Raw genomic sequence first — 23,216 nt, 5'->3', positions numbered from 1 at the left:
TAGATAGAAAAGGCGGCACATTTGCTCCAAGGTAAGGATGGCAATGTGCCGGCCTGTCTTTCTAAAACCGAGGCGTAATATTCCTCCTTTTCCAAAAGCTGCCTCTGAAGTAGGCGTAAACATGTGACGTGACGTGAAGCTCGAAGTTTGGCTGTGAACAATGACAATACATTTGCCTTCAAATTAAGAGCTTTACATTGCACCCCATTGGAGTTTAGAACTGGGTTCTTAGTGGAGGGCTTTTAATTTGAAAGTAGCGACCGTCCTTAGCTTGCCAACACAACAACAAGATAACACAAACAATCAGCTACAGAGACTGAGGAGACACTAGCATTGCCTGGATCTCAGCGGCTGTCCAGCTACTCATCTTGAAAAAAAAAAAAAACCTCAATTCTTGGTTTTAAAACTCCCCGACTGTGTGTCAGCGCAGGTCATTGATACCTCCGCCCACCTCACGCAGAGGCCGGCACATTTCCGCCTAGTTTTTAGATAGCAGGCGAGGCGGAAATAAGTGTACCCTCCGAGATGGGAAGTCAGCAGACCAAAACAGACCCCCAATTTGCCGGCCTCTGTCTAAAACCGCCGACCGAGCTGCCAAATGGACGGGCAAATTGGCGGCTTGGTGCTCTGTCTAAAAACGGCAAATGAAATACATCACAATTCACTCATTTTGCGAATGTGAGCGCAGATGCTGACAATCCCCATATAAAAACCTGCCTGGAGCCCTAGTGTCTTGTGAATATTCAGTTAAGTTAATTCATTAATAGGCAGTTCACTTCCCTTCTTTTGACCATTTTAGCTGTGTTAATGCATATGGAAAGATATTTCCTAAGGGTCTAGATTTTTTTTTCTGATTTTTTAATTTTCAAAACCTGCTCTTTAAATATGTCAATATAATACTGTATACATTGTGACTCAATCGTGAACACTTTTGGCCAATTGAAACCCAACCTCTTCGAGCTGCATTTACACCTGTAAGTATGCGTATATGTTAGATATATGATGCCATGCTGGAGTTCAACACATTCCTATAAATCTTTTTGGAATTTTATTGTGGATCTTATCTATTGTGACGTTGTCAATTCTATATAATAGCAAACTATTATTGTCTTTTGTTTCTATGCTGTCACTTTGTTCTCAATACTCAAGATTGCAGCCATGTTCCAAGTTCATCCTGGGGCACATGTACCTCTATTTAGGAAAAAGTGAAGTGAAGCACTATAACATGATACTGTTTTTACCTGTTGATCTAAAAACAAAGGCTGTCCTCTTTAGGTCATGAAGCCAGCTTAGAAAGAGATCCTCATTCTGGACTCCCTTTATGCAAAGAGCATGAGCAGAGGCCAGCAGTACATGCCAATTCTGAGGTTACACACAGAAAACAATTTGGATTCGGTCACGTTCCTATGACCTTTACATTCTTTTTGGTCACGTTCCTATGACCTTTACATTGTACAGTATTTGGACGTGTTCCTATAGCCTTCACATTTTACATTGATCAGACTTATACAACATCATTTTTTAAACACAAACAATCCTAGAGGAAAAAGTAAGGTTTCACATACTTTCTCTTGCCACTATATTTGGTCACGTTCTTATGACCGTTGCATTCTTTTTGGTCACATTCCTATGACCTTTATTTTTTAAATAATTGCTGTGGATGTTGGCCTTTTCCTGATTAGTCATCATAACATATGTAATTCTCATCTTAAATGTAAAGGCATATTGCTCAGAAGATATGTGCGTGTCAATGGACGGAGAAAATGGGCAATGAACTTATTTATATTTAACCTAGGACACACCTGACTTGTGACTTATGATGACACCATTAATGTTTGTTTTTCTTAATTCAGGGCTTCCTGAGGCAAGAATTTGGCTCGGACTGTGGCGTATTCATGTCAATGGTAGGTCATAACAAGCTGTGGTGCAAATATGTTGAAGTATTTGAACCCATTTTCATCAAGTTTGAGGTCTTATACTTACATCATGGGCACTTCTAATGTCATGCAGTGTAAAGGTGTTATTTAGTGCAAATAGTCATTTATTTAAAAAGTTTATGTTAATTCTGAAGGTGTAAACTGGTCTTGTCTTATTTTTGGCACAGTCTGCCTTGTACATTGTCCTAGATGTACAGTTTGACTACTCAATCGTATTGCATTTGCATTTTGTGTTGTGCACTAACGTGAAATACAAATAATACTTTCATTTTGACATGCCTGTTTTGCGGAGATGGTGGTGCCTGTTGCTATTGGAGAACAACACCTTGAACAGCGAGAAATAAGTATTTAGCAGGTAATTGCATGACCGCTGGTAGCAATTTCTGTTTTGGTTTGTTCATCCATGTATTTGTTCAGTGCTGCTTGGCTCTCACATAATCAGGGCCCAGTGCAGCTGAAATATGATAGGTGCCCCTGTTTCTGTGAAATAGGAGTGCTGACTTCTGTGCCTTGTCTATGTTTTAAACGAACTGTATTTTCTCAGTTTTTATTCTGTTGTTGTTATTGACTGACTGTGTCATTGTTTCACCTAATGTCTGTTGCACACCATCATATCATATGATCCATGCTTGTCTTAAAGGGATATGTAAATAAACAAAGTGGACTGGAACTGGGGACTGGAAGTGAGTAGTTCAACTTCCCCATATTTACATTCTAATTATATAATTTAATTTCAGTTATGGAAAAGTCTTAAACCCACTGGACCAAGGGATGTCAGGAGCTCCTTTAGGGAAGAATGCTCCAGTCTTCAGGCTGAAGAGAGAGGCTAAGCAGGACACTCAGGTTAATTGATTCTGATCTGATTCTGATTACCAAGAAGTACCTTACAGTTTTTGCCGAATGCTTACACACATGTTGCAGACTTTGGCTCACTGTGTCATAACTTAAGACACAGGTCGAGTAAGACAAAGCACATGGACATAAACTCCTAACTTATACGGCAAAATGAAACTCTTGAAACAAAACCTAACAATCCCATTTCAAAACTGTTTTTAGCATCAAAACATTAAACACATGCACCCTTGTTTGCACTCTTTCCTAGCAGCAACAACACACAGATGTGCGTTATGCAAAACACAGCTGGATTCAGTACTTTGGATGGTTTTTGACTTTACAGTTTTTATTGATTGCTTTGATGCGGCAGTTACAGTTTTTATTGATTGCTTTGACCTGCTTAAACAAACTGGGATCCACTTGGTTTTCATCATCACTGTCTCAGCAGAGCACAAGACACCTCTTGCAAATGTGTTACTCTTTTTCATTGGATTGACACATTTTCCCCACCCTTTTGCAGAAAAGTTAACACAGATGTCATTCAAGCAGTCCAAACTCGATTGTTTTAGCTATGGTAACCAAACAGAAACCATCTGTTCCTAACTATTAGAAACTACCTACATCAGTATGAAATCACTAAAGCACCTGTTTGACACTCCTAAACACAAATCTTCAATGAGCAATCAGTCTGCAGGCCTTACAGTTTTTCTCGATTGTTTACACACATTTTCTGAAAGCATGCCTCATGCTCTCAGAACTCTACACACAAATCAAAAAACACACACAACAGTCAAAACCCCTCAATTCTCCTGAAAAATGAAACTTTACATTCAAAACAATGTTATTTCTTCTCAAATGGTATTTTGTTTTCAAATGACACACACACAAACCATCATATGACTAGACATTTATAAGAACCAGTTGAACAGTGATGTGCTCAATGTTAAACACTATGATGAATGGAAAAAACTTCTTCTTCATTCATCATATTGACTTCGGCCTTTTTTGTTCAGTTACACTTACTACAGTCAGTACATACATAAGTGTGTTGTAAAATATTTGAGAATATTGTTTTTATACTCAGTACACACAAATACACGGTAACAGATTTGTTTAATTTTTCCCACAAAAACAATGTACACAGTGTTCATCCCAACCAACATAAAGTTGGACATACAACAATATATGGTCTACATAAAAAACAACAGAAGAATTTACTGTACAAAGTTACAGTAAAAAAAAAAACTGCGCAGCATGCTCTCCTCTGTTTCTCATCCACATCACAAGCCATGTTTTCCCTGGCCAAACAGCAAGAGAAACTTCGCCTAGCATGGTGAATCCAGCCATGAAAAGCACCAACTGCTACATATCCACATGCATCTTCCATAGCTTGGAGAAGGGGTATATGCATTTGTGGATTTCGGTCATACACTTTACATCTCCAGGCAGAAAAAAAATTCTCAAAAGGATTGAGGAATGAAGAACATGGAGGGAGATAAACAACTATAAAGCGTGGATGTGCAGTGAACCAGTCACGACCCAGAGCAGCCCAGTGGAAACTTACATTGTCCCAAATGACAACATACCTGAGCTGATCTGGTGGAATGAGTGTTGTGTAGGGTGTCCAGGTGTTTGCTCATGTGATGAGTCAGTGTGCATAGTAGGGCAATTGACATAGAATTTTGAATGACAGAGTGTTCCTTGTGAAAACAAGCAAATTTCTTCATGAAAATTGTGCTAAGTGCAGAGAATTGTGTGTAGTGTTTTGAAAAAAGTGTGTTTTAGAATTGCAATTTGAGTGTAAAGCAGGAATTGTGCTTGTAGTTTAGCAGAATTGGTTCAGGGGGTTGGTGCATGAGTTACATGTTGTGGTCATTGTGTCTCAAGTACCAAATTTTGTGTGTAAACAATTGAGAAAAACTGTAAAAGGTGCAGTTTCTGTGTTGTTCTTTGCCAACATGGATGGAAGAGTTCAAAGGTAGATGAGAGTGAGAAATAGGTGCACAGGAATGTCAAGTTTGGATAAGGCATGCAAGAAGATTTTTCCCTCGGTGCATTGCAAGACCAATACTGTCTTTGTCCAACGGTACCACTCTCAGTAATACATCCATGGATGCTTCCAGATCCTATTGTAGATCTCACATTGCTTGACAAAAAGAACAAAGATAAGTAATTCATTTTACACCAACAAGTTATAAAGACATATATAAAAAATAACTATTACAGTTGTGTTCAAATTTACACAGATGCTTCAAAGAACTCAGCCAACAAAATTGGTATTTCATTTATAGTTCCAGATTTCAACATTAAAATTTGTAAGCGAATCATTGATGGATTGTCAGTGCATACTGGAGAAATGATGGCAATTTTGTTACAGAATTCAAAGAAAAGTAGGCATGATGAGAAGCACGGGGAGTACTCGGAGAGAGGAAACAATATTATCTAGGTTACGCTTTGGTCATACAAGATTAAATAGTACATTATTTAAAATAGGAAAACACAATTCAGGAAGATGTAAATTTTGTCAGCAAGAAGAAACTATGGAGCATGTTATGCTTTATTGTCAAAAATATGATGATGAGAGATGGGAACTGATTTTGAATCTCAAAGAAGTTAAGGTGAATTATGATTTACGGGATCTTTTACAGAGAAGTTCTGGGGAGAAGTGTTATCACTTTTTGTTTCAGTATCTGGAGAACAAAATTGATAGAGAGAATGTACATTTGTTTGTTATTATTTATCTATATTTTGGTGCCTTGTTATTATTATTATTATTATTTATTTTTTATGTATATATATATATTTTTTAAAATTATTATTATTATCGAGTGTATAAAGTCCCGAGCCACAGTCCATACCAGTAGGTGGCGGTAATGCACCAAAAAGTTGTTTGTCAACCGCAATAAAACATCAAGAAGAAGAAGAAGAAGAAGAAGAAGAAGAAGAAGAAGAAGAAGAAGAAGAAGAAGAAGAAGAAGAAGAAGAAGAAGAAGAAGAAGAAGAAGAAGAAGAAGTCGACGTTGACGTCCCAAGTTTCTTCTTCGTGTAATGTATTGTTTATTCGGCGTCCATACCGACTACTGGATTATGAACAGAGAGCGAGGGAACGGTAAGATAGCCTAGTCTTTTAATTGTCATCAAACAAGTGTGTTATGGTATGTAATTCGTGCTATATATTACAAATGCGATGCATCGTGTCATGTGTTGTGAAGGCTGTTTATCCGCTTCACTCGAGGTCCGGGCTAACATTAGCTTAGCCATAGAAAGTACCCTGCTAATGTGATTTGGCAAAGTCGTACAAGAGTTCGAAAACATATTTGCACACTAGAGCACCAAGCAGTTCCTAAACGACTTCTATGTGTCAGGTGAACTGTTGTTTTGCAAAGAAGCAGACCCGAGAAACCACAATTATAGGTATAATGCCTCCACTCCGAAAACCCCGGTGTTTCGGATGAACACGCGTCTATGTTAAGTGGCGACCGTGAGCCGAATGCGTCTGTGGTCGCCATAGCTACAACAGATGTCGAAAGCGGGAAGAGAAGACGTAGCTGTCCTCTGATCTGCCTCTTTGTTCAAAACATACCTGATACGTGTTGCTGGTTGTTACGGAAGACGTTGTAAACAGGAAAGGGAATAGTTGCTCGACCTGTGAATGTGTATCTCTAATAAACCTTTATTAAAAACACGTACTCGTGTCTTCTCCCTGTTTGGGTAAACATGCATCACAAATAAATAAATAAAATAATTACGGGACCTGAACTCACATTCACTGAGGGAAAAAAACACACCAGCGCGATAATCAATCCACTATGCCAATCAGATCACGCAGGTGACTCGCGGTATCACCTATTTTACTCCTCACAGCGGACACACAGCAACCTCTGGGTCGCAGGAGGAGGCCAGATCAACTTGTGACCGCAGTGTCTGTTCACCGTGTCTGTATGTGATGATTTATAACACAAATAAGATTTTCCAAAAGAATATGGTCTTTCTTGGTAAAAACTTTCTATATTGAAGTAAAATGAAATAAAATGCTTGAATGATGGAAAATAACTGGGTCTATCTTATATTTTGAGCAGATAAAGAGGAGGAAAACTTTCATACATTTTGGTATTGTCCAGTTGTTGCATCTTTTGGGCAGTAAGACTGTCATTCCTACACATTTAAAGTGGCCTATAACACAATCTTACAGACACTAACATAAATTGATTATATTTTTGGTGCATAGAGACCGTGGTCACAAGTTGACCTGTCCACCTTCTGCGTCCAAAAGGTGTCTGTGCTTATGCTGAGAGGCTATGCTGTCATTCAAAGTGTCGTTAGTCTGGTATAGTGGATTGGTTATCACGCGTTAGATTGCTTTTTTCCTCGTTGAGTCGAAGTTCCAGTTCCATGTTTTATTTGATTTTTTTCTCTGTTTCGTTTAAAAGGGTTCCACAGTTCTTCTGTGTGAAGAATGTTTACTCAAATAGACAGCAAAGATGAGTACTGCATTTCATAAAGGTTATGCTTATTTGTATTATAAATCATCACCGTACAGACACGGTGAACAGACACTGCGGTCACAAGTTGATCTGGCCTCCTCCTGCGACCCAGAGGTTGCTGTGTGTCCGCTGTGAGGAGTAAAATAGGTGATACCGCGAGTCACCTGCGTGATCTGATTGGCATAGTGGATTGATTATCGCGCTGGTGTGTTTTTTTTTCCCTCAGTGAATGTGAGTTCAAGTCCCGTAATTATTTTATTTATTTATTTTTGTTTACAAGGGTTACATAGTTCCTCTATGTGATGCATGTTTACTCAAACAGGGAGTAGACACGAGTATGTGTTTTTAATAAAGGTTTATTAAAGATACACATTCACAGGTAGAGCAACTCTTCCCTTTCCTGTTTACAACGTCTTCCGTAACAACCAGCAACTTTGATACAGCTACAGAGGGTTAGACACGTTTAATCAAACAGGAGCCCAAACAGTGGCTAATGTGTGGATGGGCACGGTCTGAAAGTTGTTCTCAGTGCAGAAGGAGAAGGTTTCACTTCCAGCGAGCAATGGCGAAACGAACTCCGCGATAGGTGTCCGCTGCGTGGCAGAGCTGAGCTGGTTTTTCACTTTAGATAATGTCTTAACTTCACAAGGTCCGCTGCGCTGTGGGTCTGCTTCGGAGGGCCGAAGCAGTAGATGAAAGAATCTACCGGCCAAATAATAAATTGCCTCTTTTTGTTCCATATACAGCTATCTCAGTACTTTTCATGGAGAGAACAGTATTATATACCAATACATGCTTAGAAAAGAGGCCAAAGTGTTATTTAGAAATAGACTTAGACTTTAGACTTTTATTTTATCCCACAACGGGGAAATTTACTTGTCACAATAGCAAGGTGGACAGACATACAGACATACAATAGGTAGGCTATAATACTAAAGAAATATTAAAAAAGATTTGAATAAGAGAGAAAAAATAAATAAATAAAAATAGAAATAAAATATGGAACGGACAATACGTTATGTGCATTGTATATACAGGAAGCGAAATATGCATTATATACATATAGATAACGTGTCGAAAATAAATACAGTGTTTAAGAATAAACAGACTCAGTGTATTTGTCTAAATATATACAAAAAACGGATTATTATGGTATTATTGCACAGGATAATTGCACAAGATGGCGGAGGTAGAAATGTAAAATAGTGCAAGAGAAGCATGTGTGCCAGAATACATTTTAATATTATTACAGCAATATTATAATATTATAATACAGCTCATGAGTTAGAGGTATCGTCATTGCTGCGCTCGAATCACAGTCACTGCGCCAAACTTTTAAAGAGCAGTGAGAGCTATTTTCTACAGCGGTGACGTCGGGGGAGCTACTTAAGTGCGACACACAACAAATAGCTGGTTCAGCACTAACATTTACTGCCGTCATAATTTATCACTTTACAGCTACTACAATGTTTTGCTATATCATGCATAATTTATTGCAAGAGCACGACCATCGGGACAAACATTTACCCGCCCCGTGGCATGTATCCCTCCAAAATTAAGTCGCCAGGGGAATATTTTAGTCGCATTTGGCGAGTGGCGACCGCTAGTTTACAGCCTTGCATGTATCAGGGTGGGAAACTTTGGGACATTTAATCATTGTATCCCATATGAGAAGAAAGGGTCCCGGTGGACAGCTGTTACGGATGCAGTCACGTTGCATATCGTTAAAGATAGCCTATAGGAAATAGTGTCCGACCGGGGGTGCAATCACCGATAGCCGATCTGCAACCGATATAGTGAGTTTTTAAGCTGGAATGAAAACAGGCCTTGGATTGTGCATAGATTTTGCACCGATATGATTATGCAATAGTACAGTGATAGTAGTACAGACAGATGCTTTCTTAAACCAATGTCTTTATTCAAGAACATTTAACAGACTTTTTTTAAATGACATTTAACATTTGAACTTGTTCAGTCAAGCTGAGAAAAAGTGCAGATTGGCACACAAACAAAAATATAATAATGTAGCAGAACTTTCAATAAATAAATAAACAGATTGGCTGACTGGTCAGGTGGTCGGGAGGTTTCGTGGTGTAGAGTGGGGGAGGGACTTCACTGAAATGTGAGCTGAGTCAAAGTCTCTGGCTGAGCTCAGCGCACCCCACTGGACAAAATATATCAGTACACTAGTGCATGCTTTTGTCATTGTCACACTTTCTATCGGCGCAACATTTCACCAATACGATAGAACCCCTGATAGAAATTGGGCCGTTCTATCGGGCCCCGATATATCTGTGGCCGATAATCAGTCGGTCACTAATAGGAAATAAACACCCTTAATTTGAAAGTGAGTATAGTGGCGCTGAGCTAGCAGTATAGCGGCACAGCGCCATTATTCCACAGTCTGGGGAGAACCCTGAATGAAAATGCAACTCCACCGTCAATCAGTGCACTGACGAAGCCTAATTAATATTGAAGTTTAACACAGCCTTTTTCATTATCTAGGGTAAGTGTACCTATTAAGCCCACCAAATCTGCTTTTCAGACATTTTTAATATATACCGCCCCAATTAAAGTGAGAACATTTTAGTTAAAATGATGTCAATAATTCATTTATACCAATTTTTTATGTTTTTATTGTTTAATTTGTCAAAATATGTCAAAAGTCTGGCATGGGCTTAATGGGTACTTAATGTACCCATTAAGCCCATGGGTGTTCCCAATAAGCCCACTTTATGACTCGTTGATAAATAAATATATATATTTAAAAATCTTAACAATCCAAACTTATTCTATTAAGAAATGTAATGTCTTAGCTCTCAATAGCTATTTTTATTTTGTCTCCACTCCTTTCCTCTGGCCTGTAAATTGCATTTGAAATAGGCGTGATCAGCCTTTTTCTGTGTTGTCAACACAGAAAAAGCTAAACTTACAACATGTCTTCTTTGGAATGTAGCCAAAAAACTATTCATTGAAAAAATCAAAATTAGAATGGAAATTACTGTTGAGTACCTCATCTTTCCATATGTGTTGTCATTTTTTATCTGTGTCTCTATCCTACATTGTACTGTTGGCATTTACAATCGGCCAAAATTTCTGGTCCAGCCAGCTGGTTGAGAGTGCAGATGTTTTTATCTAGATTTCTGAAGACCTAATGACTGAAAGAAAGGCAGTGTACTGGTTCAATTCTAATATTTTAAGGATAATAAACGAGTCAATTTCAGTATTTACAATTAAATAAATAACTTTAATTGATTTTAATACATAAAAACAGCTTACATAGAAACCATTAAAACCATTGTGGAGTAACATTAAAGAGTAAGTTCTTGCCAGAACTGAGAGATTTGTCATTGTTCCCGCCCTGTATATTGGCGGCATGCTTCTGCCATGTGTTTGCATGAGCTGTACTTTTTTCGTGTTCTAGTCATGTCATCTGAAAAGTAAAGGATCGAGAATTATGCTAATGGTGGGATAGAATGTAGGCCTATCCAGAATGAATTGACCGATGCAACATCACTGATATTTAAATTTGGGTATTTAATTATCTGAATTATGAAGCTGATTGATTAGATGAGGTCAATTTTAGGCAAGAAAATGGTTCAAAAGTCAAAAGGGAGAAAATCTCCATTGAAACACAGCTAAGTGGGCTTAATGGGAGCAGGTGGGCTTAAAGGGATCATCAGTGAATTTCTGGTTAAAAGTCAGAATATTTTTATCTACACACATGAAATTCAAAAAACAACTACATGACATGAATCTATGCTGTACTAACATCACATGAAAAGTATCAATTGATCATGCATTGAAGTAATTAGCTATACTCATTTACATCCACCCTAAATGGTGTGTGTTTTTTGCTAGTGTCCCCTTTAAGCCCACTTGGTAAAAATGTTAATTAAAAAATAAATAAAGATACATATACACATGTATTATATATTTAATAGTACAATAGGATATTCTGCCTACAAAAATGTAAACTACACATGCTTAACTTTATGTCATTGCAATGAGCAATGCTATGCAGTGACTGTATTGATGCAGCATGTGGGCTGTTGGCTAGCATGCTAAAACACATATTTTGACTACAAAAGAAAAAACATTTCTAATTCTAGTAAAATTCTAGCATATGTTTTATTTAAAGCACTAATCTCTTAAATTTTGATAACAAATGAGTATTTACCAAAAGCAGGAGTAGAAATATGGAAAAAAATGTTGGTTTTCAGGGCATCAAAATCACCTAAGTTTTTTTGTAACTTCTGGGAGCAGCAGGCACATGTCACACATGTGCTTTGATAACTCAAGATCAACAAATCTGATTGGCTCACAATCAAAAGTATAATTTATGTAACAAGTAGCTGCATTGGAAGAACCATGAACCAGCTAAAATGGTGATGTAGTTTTTTTTTAAATTGACTCAGAAGTCAAAAGTGGGCTTATATGGTACGTGGGCTTATTAGGTACACTTACCCTATCTATTTAAGTTTAACACGGCCTTTTTCATTATCTATCTATCTATCTATCTATCTATCTTTCTATCTATCTATCTATATTTAGGCTATATATTTATATGTGTGTGTCAATATAATTGATTTACAATGTGCGCCCCTACATTTTTGGATTGCGCTCCTAAAATGTTCAGTTAGGGGCCACTGTGCTCCTAGTAAAAAAAGTTAGTCTGGAGCCCTGCTCCCCGTCACTCTTCATGTCTCAAAAGATGGTGTCTGTGGATAAACAGCACATATCCTTTGTGTTATTCAGGGACTAAGATTACTGAAAATGTATCACTATTGTCCATTTTAAGGCACACTTACAAACATTAGACATAAATTCAAAACAAGCGAAAGATAATTACAGTGTGCACCTGTTGGATCACGTGTAGAATAACCTCATTTTGGAGCAGTACGTTTTTCCTCTGCATTAATGTTGGTCTGACTCATACTGCTACTGACCCATGACATCACTGCATGGCATCGTGTCCCTTTATGCCCTTAACTAAACTCTGGTCCTGTGAGCACTAAATTGCTTAGCCCAACATTATTTTCAGGTGGACTCATTTCTATACATGTCACCCTGTTAACGTCTTTTATATTACATTTGTAATCAGGTTTTATCAGCTTGATAAACACAAATAATTATCACTTTATGACAAGAGCATACAATAAACATCTCAATAAAGTAACTTATGACAGTTTTTTTTCAACAATTTTTTCACGCACACACACACGGTTAAACTGCTGTTAATGGTTAAGTCTCTCTGTTTTCTGTTTATCATCAGATTTGCAAGAAACTTTCTGGAGTGGGAAAAGGCACTGCGAAATGGTGCACCAACATGGCCAATGAACTTGGTCAGATCCTCATGGCTGTAATCAAATGTGAGGACAAATGCGGCCAATGGCTGAAGGCCTCATGGAGAGGTACAGAAGAGCTGGAGAGGCACCTCCTGAACTGATATACGTGGACCACGGCTGCTGTCGCGTTCATGGTGTGTCACACCTGGAGCAGCTGTGAGTGGGCCGACAGTGGACTTGGCATCTTCCACTGGATTCACAGATTTGATGCAGCTGTCAGAACAGATCACCACCCCAAGTATGCGCTCTTTACGTCTGCGATCTTTGCTGCGATGTTCTCATATAATATGGAACACATGGCTCTGCTCATCCAGGCTATATGTGCAGGTCACCACTCCAAGTATGATTCCCTCTCTGATGTTCAGATCATTGAAATGCATGTCCGCAAAAATGAAGTATTGTGTCAGGATGATCACTGCTGGAGCCCTGGGGACCTTTTCACGTGTGCAGAATACCATCAACATCCTACAGGGACCGGCTGGGATGGATGAGAACCAGGTCCATCTTTTCAAGGATGCAGCAGCCATTGACCGTGTCTGGAAGAACCAGCAGAAACACCTGGACTGTCTTCAGGATCCACCAGGGAAAGACAAGCACATCACCCGTAATGGTATGTGCCTGCCACATTACAGCAAAGTGAGAGGAATCAACACCCTGGAGGGATTCCACTCCTTCCTGCCTAGCATGATACCAGGGCCCCACTGTGCCGCAGTCCCCTTCCAGGTGTATCTGCTCAGTGGAATTACATGCCGGAAATCTGACAGGGAGTCAGGCGGCTTCAAAGGCCAGAAAGGGAGGAAGCACATGGTGTACGTGTCTCCTCTGATAGACCGCCTCAAACAGAGCTACCAGGACTTGTTTGGCGAAGTTGAGGAGGCTAACTACCGGCCTCCTGTGCCTGCTCAGGATGAGCAGATTGGTTTGTAATATCCGTTCTCTCAGTAGTCAGAACCATTTAGCGGTCCAGACCAGTACATTTAGACCAGAGAGACCCTTCAAGCAGCGGAGGATGAAGGTGATGAGGTCTGTTCGGCCATAGTAAAGGTGATCTGGGTGAGTCCGGTGCAAAAAAATAAATACATTTCACACCCTCAACTTTGCAGCTGATCCCCAGCTGCAGGTATCTGCAAGATCAACTTTGTACAAGACAAAGAAAGTGGAGCTCTGTGGCACTGGACGTCAGAGTGCAGTGAGACTGTACACCTGTGTACTATGTGGCCAATCCACTCAAGGACACAAAAAAATACAGGAAAAATTGAAATCATCCACCTCCAAAGAACTTCTTTGAGCCAAGCGTTTAGATTGTCATAATGGCGGCTGTAACATATTGGTTTTGTTGCCCTTTACCGTGACCTGAAGGTGTAGATCTTGTAATTGTGATAATATTGTCTACCAGGGTGGGAATAGGTCAACTGTGCCAATCAGGACGGTTGAGGAACTGGGCGGAGCTTCTGACCCGAATCAATGAAACAGACAGACAGATTACCTTTTTAGATAGAAAAGGAGGCACATTTGCTCCAAGGTAAGGGTGGCAATGTACCACCTTATCTTTCTAAAATGGAAGCGTAATATTCCTTCTTTTCCAAAAAACGCCACTTGGGTAGACGTAAACATGTGACATGACGTGAAGCACGAAGTTGGGCAGTGAACAGTGACAACAAATTTGTCCTCAAAATAAGGTCTTTACATTTCACACCATTGGAGTTTAGAACTGATTTTTTAGCAGGGGGCTTTTAATTTGAAAGTAGCGACCGACAACAAGTGGACAATGAAGACAGCTACAGAGACCGAGGAGACACTAGCATCTCCCGGATCTCAGTGGCTGTCCAGTTGCTCATCTTGACGTCCGCCAATGAAGTGATGGACTGACTGCTGTGATCAGCTGTTTCTTGGTTTTAAAACTCCCTGGCTGGGGGGGGGGCACCTCTGTGGTTCAGTACCCGGGGTCAGAGCACTGTGGCTGGGGTAGAGACTTCCATAGTACCCCCTTGACATCCATCCCCATACCGACTGTCCTTCGGCTGGAGCCTCAGCCCATCCACCCAGGCTCCAGAGACAGGGGGTGCATCCATGGGTCTGTACCCAGGATCAGAGCACTGCTGGTGCGGTAGGTACCTCCAGGGTCCCCCGCCCATCCATCTCTGGTTCTAAACCCAACCATCCCACCTTCTGTACCCAGGATCAGAGCACTGCTGGTGGGGTAGGAACCTCCAGAGTCCAGCAAAGGTTCAACTTTTGTCTAACTGTAAATACAGCTTACAAACTATATCTAACTAAAACTATATCTATATACAACTAACAAACTTAACTATCTACAATAGAACTATTTACAACTAACTATAACTGAAAGTGTTTAAGTATAAATAAAGCTTACAAAACTATATTTAACTAAAACTATATCTATATACAACTAACAAACTTAACTATCTACAATAGAACTATTTACAACTAACTATAACTGAAAGTGTTTAACTATAAATAAAGCTTACAGACCTAACAAAAACTAAATCTAAATACAACTAACAAACTTAACTAACTATATACAATAGAACTATTTACAAAAAGGAGAACGTCGGCCGTCTTTAACTCATATCCCTGTTGATCGAGGTGAGGGAGTGCTGTCAGTGGGAAAATTGAATGTCAGGCAAAGTATTCAGCAGGTATCAGTGTGGCAGCTAGAGCCAACCTATGCTGGCTGACATGGGTTGACTCTAGCTGCCACACTGATACCTGCTAAATATTATGCCAGATATTCACTGCATTTTTCCCACTGACAGCACTCGGGAACCTCGATCAACAAGGATAAAGGAGTAAAAACCGCCGACGTTCTCCTTCAAAGAATCACTAATTGAAGCGTTGCCAGACTCTGGAGGCATTCATTGAGTGACAGGTTATGCCTTATTGGGCGATTGACTTTGTCCTTGAGGCTTTCCTTACTGGGCCCTTACTGGGTAGGGAGGGGGGGATGGGGGGGTGAGGGCTCTTGAGTCCCTCACCCCGAGAAGAAAAACGACTGACTTGTCTTTTGGCCGGCCTTTACTTCGCCCTTACTGAGTAGGTGGGGTGGGGGGTGAGGGCCCTTGAGTCCCTCACCCACAGAAGAAGGAAGATTCACCTTATCCTTGAGGCTCTCCTTACTTGGCCGTTGGGGAGGGGGAGGGGGATGGGTCTGGGGGAGGCCGGGGTAATGGGAGCCCCGGCCTTGGGGATGGGTCTGGGGGATGCCGGGGCAATGGGAGCCCCCAGACCCAGCAAAGTGAAGGGCACCCCGGGTAAACCAGTCACTGTCCTGTCCCCTCTTTGCAGCAAAGGTTCAACTTTTTCCACTTTTCAAGTGTCTAACTGTAAATACAGCTTACAAACTATATCTAACTAAAACTATATCTATATACAACTAACAAACTTAACTATCTACAATAGAACTATTTACAACTAACTATAACTGAAAGTGTTTAAGTATAAATAAAGCTTACAAAACTATATTTGACTAAAACTATATCTATATACAACTAACAAACTTAACTATCTACAATAGAACTATTTACAACTAACTATAACTGACAGTGTTTAACTATAAATAATGCTTACAGACCTAACAAAAACTAAATCTAAATACAACTAACAAACTTAACTAACTATATACAATAGAACTATTTACAAAAAGGAGAACGTCGGCCGTCTTTAACTCATATCCCTGTTGATCGAGGTGAGGGAGTGCTGTCAGTGGGAAAAGTGAATGTCAGGCAAAGTATTCAGCAGGTATCAGTGTGGCAGCTAGAGCCAACCTATGCTGGCTGACATGGGTTGACTCTAGCTGCCACACTGATACCTGCTAAATATTATGCCAGATATTCACTGCATTTTTCCCACTGACAGCACTCGGGAACCTCGATCAACAAGGATAAGGAGTAAAAACGGCCGACGTTCTCCTTCAAAGAATCACTAATTGAAGCGTTGCCAGACTCTGGAGGCATTCATTGAGTGACAGGTTATGCCTTATTGGGCGATTGACTTTGTCCTTGAGGCTTTCCTTACTGGGCCCTTACTGGGTAGGGAGGGGGGGATGGGGGGGTGAGGGCTCTTGAGTCCCTCACCCCGAGAAGAAAAACGACTGACTTGTCTTTTGGCCGGCCTTATATCGCCCTTACTGAGTAGGTGGGGTGGGGTGGGGGGTGAGGGCCCTTGAGTCCCTCACCCCGAGAAGAAAGACGATTCACCTTGTCTTTGAGGCTCTCCTTACTTGGGAGGAGCCTTCATCTGTCTCACGATTTCTGCATTCATGGGCACAGACCGTCCACCCTCATCTTTGAATGATGAGCAGGTCTTTGTTGTAAAATTATCTTCTCTTTGATACAGACTTTACTAGGCCCTTACTGGGTAGGGAGGGTGGTGTGGGGGAGTCCCTCACCCCAGAATAAAAACGACTGACCTTGTCCTTTGGGCTGTTGTTACTTGGCCCTTAGTGGGTGGGTGGGTGGGGGGGGGGGGTCCCCTTGAGTCCCTCACCCACAGAAGAAGGATGATTCACCTTATCCTTGAGGCTCTCCTTACTTGGCCGTTGGGGAGGGGGATGGGTCTGGGGGAGGCCGGGGTAATGGGAGCCCCGGCCTTGGGGATGGGTCTGGGGGATGCCGGGGCAATGGGAGCCCCCAGACCCAGCAAAGTGAAGGGCACCCCGGGTAAACCAGTCACTGTCCTGTCCCCTCTTTGGAGGAATCTTTCTCTTCCATCTTTTGGTCTCTGGTGGGCAGAGGTCCTGGAGGTCCACCCCCTCAAGACCGAATACCAGGGCCAGGGGTGTGGGGCATAGGCCTGGTGGTGGCCTGGGTGGGGCTGCAAAGGAAGGGGTGGACTTCCACCTTCCCCGCAGGGAAGTGAGGGGTCTGGGGCATGAGCATGGGGCATGGGTCTGGTGGGGGATCCACCCCGGGGAGCCCGAAGCTGGATCCCCAGCGACGGGCTTCTTTTTTGGGGAAAGGGGGCCTCTTGGGTGAAGCTGGAGCATCTTCTGCTTTGGAGGACGGCTATTTTCCCCTCCTCCTCCTCCGCCGTCCTCCTGTCCACCACTGGAGTGATGGTGGGGATTGGGCTGACCCCCTTCCCCTTTGGGGTAGCCTTCCTCAGTTTTCCGGTCTCTGCCCGTGAGGGCAGAGACCTTCCTCCACTGTGTTGGTAGTGGAGATCCAGCTCCTTTGGGGTAGCCTTCCTCAGTTTTCCGGTCTCTGCCCGTGAGGGCAGAGACCTTCCTCCACTGTGTTGGTAGTGGAGATCCAGCTTCAAAAACCCACCAAGTGTGGAAATGGAGTACCAGGGGTACGAACTTGAAAATGGAGTACCAGGGGAACGACCAGAGCACTCTGAGTGGGGTAGGTGACTCCAAAGCCCCCCCGCCCATCCATCCCTGGTTCTAAACCCAACCATCCCACCTTATGTAGCCAGGATGAGAGCACTCTGGCTGGGGTAGTGACCTCCACAGGCAGGGGGGTCCATGCATGGTTCTTTACCCAGGATCAGAGCACTGTGAGTGGGGTAGGGACCTGCAGAGTGTCCTCCCTGGTGCCCCTGGTAGTCCCAAAGTACCGTGAGTACGGGAAAATTACCGTGGTCATGGTAAAAACTGTCCTGGGGGGGGTTTCCAGGCAACCTTTCGCACAAAATCAGAAACCCAGTTTTTGAAAACACTGACCTCCAGAGTCCTATAAGGGGAGATTCCAACTGTGGTATCCGAATTTGTGGCACTATTTTCAGGGAAGACATGAGGGTCGGCCCCCTTCTCCACACCCACTTCCAGGGTGGTTACTATTCCCTTACCCCCTTGGATGTGATGATATCTCATGGGGGTAAAGGGACCCCCCACCTCGGGGAGCCCGAAGCTGGATCCCCAGCGACAGGCTTCTTTTTGGGGGAAAGGGGGTCGGGTAGGTGAAGGTGGGGCATCAAGAGCCTTGGAGGACCGCTGTTTTCCTCCTCGGTTTTCCAGGCTCTGCCTAGCAGAGAGGCACCTTTTGTGCTGCACAACTGGAGTGATGGTGGTGATGGGCCTGGAGCCCATTTCACCCTGGAAAGTGAAGGGCACTATGTGTACAACCTGCTTCCCCTTTCGGGGAGCCTTCTTCTGTTTTCCGGAACTAATTAACTTAATTAACTATACACAACGTAACTATTTACAAATATATAAAAAATGATGACATGTCACCTCAAAGGAGAACGTCGGCCGTGTTTAACTCATATCCCTGTTGATCGAGGTGAGAGAGTGCTGTCAGTAGGAAAAAAAACGTGAATTTATAGCACAATATTCACCGGATATCAGGATGGCAACTGAAGTGAATCTATGGGGGCAGACATAAGACTTAAGTTTCACTTTCGGTTATGTCTGCCCCCATAGGTTGACCAAAGCTGGCTCGCTGATACTTGGTAAATATCGTGCCAAATTGTCTTGTTAGTTTTCCTACTGACAGCACTCGGTAACCTCGATCAACAGGGATAATGAGTAAAAATGGCCCACGTTCTCCTTCATACAATCATTTGTGGAGTGGTAGGTTGTGCCTGATTAGACGTTTCACCTTGTCTTTAAGGCTCTCTTAACTTGGCTGTCACTGGGGAGGGAGGGAGGGGAAGGGAAGGTCTCTCCAGACAGGGCGTTGCGTTCTTTGCTTGGGGTTTGGTGGATGTGGGATTTGGGGGATGGGGAGGGGAGAGTCAAAGGTGGGGGGGGTGAGGGCTCGTGAATCCCTCGTCCCCAAAAGAAACCCATCGTCTTTGTTTCCTCCCGATGAGGATGGTATGCGGAAGCAACTGGTCCAGTCGAGTCAAGAACTTGGGTTAAGGGAAGGGAAGGGGTATAAGTGTATGGCACCTCAAGGAATCATTCATTGAGTGATATATTACCCATTATTCCCTCCGGGCGTCCACTTTACTGACGTTCAGAATCTCTTTTTGGTTAAATTTGCATGAGCTGGTTGCGTTTAGGCCCAGTCCTCGAGTGGTTAAGGCCAGTGAACCCAATTCCATATTTTGCCCAATAAGGATGAATGGGAGTTGGAATGTGGAATCAAAATTCGAAGTGGCCTTTGTGCGCGTTTCCGAAGAGCTAGAATCCCCAAATGTTGTGTGTGGGTGCCTTTGGGGCTGCTGATGGGCCTCCAAGTGGTCCCAGGTATATGAGCAACTTCCAATTTTGAGCCCGTAAGGATGAATGGGAGTGGGAATGCTGACATTGTAAGAAAAAATTGACTAAGTGTTTTGTGAAAAAAACATTCTCCAGAAGATGTCACTGGATTTCTTTACATGCCAATGTGGTGGATGGTCTCGTGAAATCTACCTGCATTTTGCGCTTGGTGGATGCTAATTTCAGACCCTGTTAAGATTTTACTTTAGGTGTTATTGAAACAAAAGATGGCATTTAACCCTTTGGGGTCTGGGGTATAATTGGCCGTTTTTGACTATTTTTGATTTTACCATAATATATCACCTTAAAAACTATTTACCTTGCCTTGTTTGGTGTCATTATTTTCACTACAACCGTACAAGTGTGACTGTACAGTTATTTTTTCATTTTGACATGCTGTACACAATGGACTAAAAATCAGAGTAAGAAAAAAACCACAAATATGCTCAACGAACCATTTTAATTACTTGGCAATGGCTGAGGTCTGCCTGAGCTCCTCCAGCTCAATTAAGAGCTGCGCTGCCTGCTCCACTTCATTGTTTTGACTCATTTAACAAAAATACAACTTCACTACGCACTAAACACACTACACAAAACACTACACTAACTATACACTCTAAACACGCTAAATGTCACAAACCTCTCAGCTCTCAAAACTCGCAATCTCTGTTGCTGCCTCTTTCTGCCCTGTCCCTTCCAAATCTTTCCCCCATCCTCAGCAACCAAATCATATGATTTGCCATGTAATTTTGTGATTGGCTGGTGTGGTGCCTTTTTCCACCAATAGGAACGTGTTTTTTTGCTTGCACTTCCTGCTTGCGGACACGTTCGTGAGGAAAGCCTGATCTCTTTACCATCTCTTCCTGCATCAAACGCGCAGCAAACGTGAAAACGGGTATATAGTTTGAAAGTTGCTCGAACACATAAAGTCAGAATCGAAACTCACAGAGGCTCCATCTTGCTGCTACGTCATCTTAAATTGGCCATGTGATTTGGAAGCGGGCACCTCAGAGGGTTAAAATGATGTTACAATTATGCAAAAACACTATACTTGAAACTTTCATGTTTCCCTTATTTTTCTCATTTTTTGTGTATAAATTTGTTCAAACTGGATTGAAATTTAAAGACTCCTAATATCATGGTTCATTTTGTGTTATGTTTTGATATCATGGTTCTGTGTCTTGTGTTGTATTTTGATTTCCGTGCCCGCTTGTGTCTCTTGTCCTTTAATGCCCTGTTTACATCAAGGGAAGACGCAGATATTTCCCTGCGGTTTGTTGTAGTGTCTCTTCGTATGTCTCTAGTCTCTGTTTTTGGTTTTCGCATTTTTGATTTGAACTTTTGTTTGCACTTTGTTTAGCTGTTTTGTCCTTGGTTTCCATTTCGCTTTTTGTTCCCTTTTTGTGGTTGGTTTTATCTGGCTCCCTTTTTTGTAATCCAGCTTCTTGAATAAAGCTTGCTTTTTGTTCTCCCCAGTCCTGCCTCCTGTGAGTAACTGCGTTTGGGTCCACCTCCTATTTCCCTCAACCTTGTGACACCTAATTGACTACTGTAAGTAATTTGACGTAGCCTGTACAGAGTGAGCCACTGCAGATGCATAACAAACAGAGGACTACATAATATCTAACTTTATGATGATGTCAGCACCATTCTACATTTATGTTTTTGCTCATTTCTGGTTCACGTGTGGGACCACAATTTCTCTCCCTGAGAAAAAACCATCGCAGGGCTTGGAGTTCTAAAGAAAAAGATGCAGTCTGGTGACAGCTGGGACAGTACATCACTCTGCAAAGAGTTCCTGGCAAAGAAGCGTGTGTCAAGGCTCTTGATACAGAACCTGTACTTGGCAGGCGTGATTGGAGGGATGTCAAGAACCTAGTATACAATGCCATCACAACTTGTGAAAGGAAACTGATTTTTTCATGATTGTGGGTTTTTCCTGTCTTCGTATTCCAAAATTTAATTGTGTTGAAACTGCCTCAGGAAGTTTGAGCTCTCAGCAACAAAGCTTGATTAATTGCGGACGTTGTGTGTGGCTTCTTAATATGTTACTTCCTCCCACCCTTTTGAGCAGCTGTGTTTAAATTATCAGAGGAGGCTGTAACATATTTGGGGGCTTGTCTGGGATCTGAACCTGTATGGAATTTAGATTTGTGCCAAAAGAAACAAAACTTCTTGTCAAACAAAAAATAGAATTTGAGAACATGAACATGAAACTAATTTAAAAAAAATCATAACTTATGGTTTGACTTATAACTTGTAATCAAATTTGTCAAATACTGTAAAGTATTGGTCTTTTGCTCTTTTAATAAGGCATTATTTTGTTTACGGTTCCCCTCTGCTTCTCTCCCTCCGCACAGACTTTTGTGCTGACTCGCAGCTTTGCTGTCTCTCTGCAGCTCTGTCTCGTTTGTGCTATCTATCTATCTATCTATTTAACTGTTTGCCGTTTTGGCACAAACCTCTCGGATGGGAGGGCTTTTTTAGCTGACACAGTTCAGTGCCTATGCAAGGATTACCAGGAGACGGAGAAGGGGCAACCTCCTGTGTGTGTGTGTGTGTGTGTGTGTGTGTGTGTGTGTGTGTGTGTGGGGGGGGGGGGGCATGACGGCGTAGGTGTGGCGACGTACTATCAACGACAAGTTGCGCTGGTGACGTGAGCCAGTTCAGACGTTGATGTCACACGAGAGTCTCCTGCGGTAGGGTTACCCTGGCATTATCCACCCGCCATATTCTCGGCGTCCGCTGTCCCGGCATTGACGTCCCCGGGGTCATGGCGCCCGCGCCGGCGTCCACGGCGCTGACCTTCTAGACGTCGGCCGTTCAGGCGTTGACGGCGTCCACGGCGCTACCCTTCTCGGCGTCCGCTGTCCCGGCATTAACGTCCTCGGTATTCTGGCGCCCACCGTTTCGGCCGAGAGGGAATCTCCGGGTCAGTGAAGAGAGTTGACCTGGGCTGATATTTATACCAACAGAGAGAGGAGGTAGTTGGGCTAAAATGAATGTCTCTGGGTGGAGCTACTTACAGTTCAGCCCAACCCATTGACTCTCATGCATGTAAATGAAGTGGGGAGCAGTCTTCTCTGATGAGTCACAAGTACAGTGAAACTCAGCTAATTGCTCCATCATCACCTCCCTCAGTCATATGTAAACAAGTCATTGATTACTGATTAAGTGTAAAAGACACAGAGTACATTAATCACAGGAGACAGATATTTGTATCTGTCTTTAGGCTTTAAAAACAGTCGTAAAGGCTAGTTAACCTTCTGGCCTTGTTCAAAATAGATTTTGTTTGATGTGACACATTTAATTGTTGTTTGATTTACTCCAAAAAAATCCATTAAAAACTTATACATGTACATTTAATTGAGATAACAGCTTGTTTGTGGCCAAAAATGTCCACCTCCTGTTTACACTTCCAAAATGCTATAAAATATTATATACA

General features: G+C 42.0%; 1 long non-coding RNA gene across 1 annotated transcript; it reads left to right on the top strand.

Annotated features, from left to right (window-relative positions):
• Nucleotides 1-5,735: 5,735 nt before the first annotated feature.
• On the top strand, nucleotides 5,736-21,246 carry LOC115582631 (uncharacterized). Its single transcript, XR_003984196.1, has 2 exons — nucleotides 5,736-5,880; nucleotides 12,531-21,246. It is a non-coding gene; the product is annotated as an uncharacterized LOC115582631 (long non-coding RNA).
• The last annotated feature ends 1,970 nt before the right edge of the window (nucleotides 21,247-23,216 follow it).

The sequence above is a fragment of the Sparus aurata genome, chromosome 6, assembly GCF_900880675.1.
Source record: "Sparus aurata chromosome 6, fSpaAur1.1, whole genome shotgun sequence".
Lineage (NCBI taxonomy): Eukaryota > Metazoa > Chordata > Actinopteri > Spariformes > Sparidae > Sparus > Sparus aurata.
This window is presented reverse-complemented; position numbering and strand designations above follow the sequence as displayed.